Source organism: Lathyrus oleraceus, chromosome 3 (genome assembly GCF_024323335.1).
Source record: "Lathyrus oleraceus cultivar Zhongwan6 chromosome 3, CAAS_Psat_ZW6_1.0, whole genome shotgun sequence".
NCBI classification, from domain to species: domain Eukaryota; kingdom Viridiplantae; phylum Streptophyta; class Magnoliopsida; order Fabales; family Fabaceae; genus Lathyrus; species Lathyrus oleraceus.
In genome coordinates this window covers 429,950,155-429,953,012 of record NC_066581.1, presented here as the reverse complement: position 1 = coordinate 429,953,012, position 2,858 = coordinate 429,950,155, and the positions used below count along the sequence as shown (strand labels likewise).

The window sequence follows — 2,858 nt, the reverse complement described above, 5'->3', positions numbered from 1 at the left end:
AAAGGGAAATGATCCTTCCTAGTTGCTTTATTTAATTTTCTATAAACTATACACATCTGCCATCCTCCATCTAAATGTTTTGCTACACGTTTCGCCTTTATCGTTTTGCACGACTGTGATGCCTCCCTTTTTAGGTACTACATGCACAGGGCTCACCCACTTACTATCCGAGATCTGGTAGATTATACCTGCCTCAAGTAACTTAAGAACTTCCTTTTTAACAACATCACTCATTATAGGGTTTATTCTTCTCTGATGTTCCCTGGAGGGTTTTGAATCTTCTTCTAGTGAAATTCGATGCATGCATACGGATGATCTTATACCTTTCAGGTCAGAGATATTATATCCTAAGACTGAGGGGTATCTTCGTAAAACATCTAAAAGTTGGTTCGTTTCCTTTTGGCTCAAGGTAGCACTAACTATAACTGGACAGTTCATCTTTTCATCGAGGAACTCATATCTCAGGTTCTTAGGCAGTTCCTTAAGTTCTAAGGTTGGTTCCTTAGGGCATGGCACATGATCTGGGGTAAGGGATAAACATTCGTAAAGGTTATCATCGATGTAGGGTTTCTTAAAGTCATCATCTTCCCTTATGAGAGTTGATGGTAACTTAATTTTTTTTATAATTTCTTTTTGTTCTAATTCTCTAACACATTCATCAATGATATCTAAGGCATAACACGAGTCTCCCATCACAAGTGCCATAAGAAATTTCGAAAGTATAAATTCTATTTTCTCGTCACCTACCTCAAATGTCAAGTTTCCTTTCTTGACGTCTATTATGGCTCCTGCAGTCCATAAGAATGGTCTACCTAGAAGGATTGGTATATCATTGTCCTCTTTGATGTCCATGACAACAAAATCAGTAGGGATAAATAACTGACCTATCCTAACAGGAACATCTTCTAAAATGCCTATCGGATACTTAAGAGATCTATCGGCTAACTGAAGTGACATCTTAGTGGGCTGTAATTCTCCTAAGTTTAACCTCTCACAAACTGCTAAAGACATTAGGCTCACACTAGCTCCTAAGTCTAGAAAAGCTTTTTCGATGACATGATTACCCAAAAGGCAAGGAATGGAGAAATTTCCAGGATCTTTATCTTTCTTTGCTCATTTGTCCTCGGAAATAGCATTACAATCCAAAGGCTTCGGATCGTCAAGTCTACGTTTGTTGGTAAGGATGTCTTTGAGAAACTTTGCATAAGAAGGTATTTGGGTGATGGCTTCTATGAAAGGGATTTCTACATGAAGTTTTTCTATAACTTTAATAAATTTTTGATACTGTTTATTGATTTGGGTTTGTTTGAGTCTTTGCGGATATGGTATAGGTGGTTTATATGGCGGGGGTGGTACGTAAGTTTTATCTTTAGGTTCTTCTCCTTTTTCTCGACCTTCCTGGTTTTCAAGTTCCTCTGGTTCCTTTACTTCGTCCGTGGGTTTGGTACATTCCTTAGAAGTTTTGGGTTCACTCAATCTAGGGTTTGGTGGCTCATCATAAGCGTTCCCACTTCGTAGGGTAATGGCATTGGCTTGTCCTCTCGGATTTTGTTAAGGTTGTCCAGGGAATTATCCTCCAGGTGTAGTCTGAGGGGCTTGGTTTAAAGCTACCTGAGAGATCTGGGTTTCAAGCATCTTGGTATGAGTAACTATTTGGTCAACCTTGGTTCCTAACTGAATAATCAATTCGTTAACATGAATGTTTTGGTTCATGAACTCCTTGTTTTGTTGGGTTTGAGCGGTGATAAAATTTTCCATAATTTTCTCAAGGCTCGGCTTTGGTGGTACAGGTTGCATAGGTTGATTTGATCTTGGGGCTTGATAACTAGGTCTCGGAGGTGCATTATTTTGGATAGGGTTATTGTTTTTATATGAGAAGTTCGGGTGATTCCTCCATCTAGGGTTATAGGTATTCGAGTATGGGTTCCCTTGGGTGTAGTTTACTTGCTCAGAGTGGGTTTCGTTTAATAGACTGCATTCTGCAGATTGGTGTCCTTTGGTTCCACATATCTCACAATCCGACGAAACTGCGGCTACAGTATTCGGGTTTATGCACATATGCTCGACTTTGAGGGCTAATGCGTCCATTTTAGCTTGCATCATGTTTATAGAGCTTAGTTCATGCACTCCTCCTTGGGCTTCCTTCTTCTCAACTGTCGCTCGTTCGACTCCCCATGATTGATGGTTTTGAGCCATGTCTTCGATGAGGGAACTAGCTTCAGGATAAGGTTTATTCATCAGAGCACCGCCTGCAGCAGCGTCGATGGTCATCTTTGTGTTGTAATGAAGTCCATTATAGAAGGTTTGAATGATTAACCAATTTTCTAAACCATGATGTGGGCATGCTCGTAACAATTCTTTATATCTCTCCCAAGCTTCGAACAGCGATTCTCCTTGGTTTTGGGTAAGTCTAGTTATATGGTTTCGAAGAATGACGGTCTTACTCGGGGGAAAATATCTAGCAAGAAAAACTCTTCTAAGGTTATCCCAAGTCGTAATGGAATTGGGTGGAAGGTAACCTAACCATGATAGGGCTTTATCTCTGAGGGAAAAAGGAAATAATCTTAAACGTATTGCCTCAGGAGAAGCTCCATTGGATTTAAAAGTGTCTTCTAATTGAAGAAATATTTTTAAATGTTGGTTTGCGTTCTCAGTAGCGAGACCTGCGAATTGTCTTTGTTGCACTAGTTGCAACAGGGATGGTTTAAGTTCAAAATTATTAGCTGGGATGGTTGGGTTTACTATACTAGAACTAGGTTCTTCATTAGATGGTTGAGCGAAATCTTTAAGAGGTCTTTGGTTTTGATCTTCGGCCATAGCTCTCTTAATTCTATGTAAGAATAAACGTGCGCGAGCGT

At 39.8% G+C, this 2,858-nt stretch overlaps 1 non-coding gene across 1 annotated transcript; it reads left to right on the top strand.

The window, feature by feature from the left end:
* Positions 1 to 2,326: 2,326 nt before the first annotated feature.
* LOC127133541 (small nucleolar RNA R71) lies at positions 2,327 to 2,433 on the top strand. The gene has a single exon (XR_007807502.1). It is a non-coding gene; the product is annotated as a small nucleolar RNA R71 (small nucleolar RNA).
* The last annotated feature ends 425 nt before the right edge of the window (positions 2,434 to 2,858 follow it).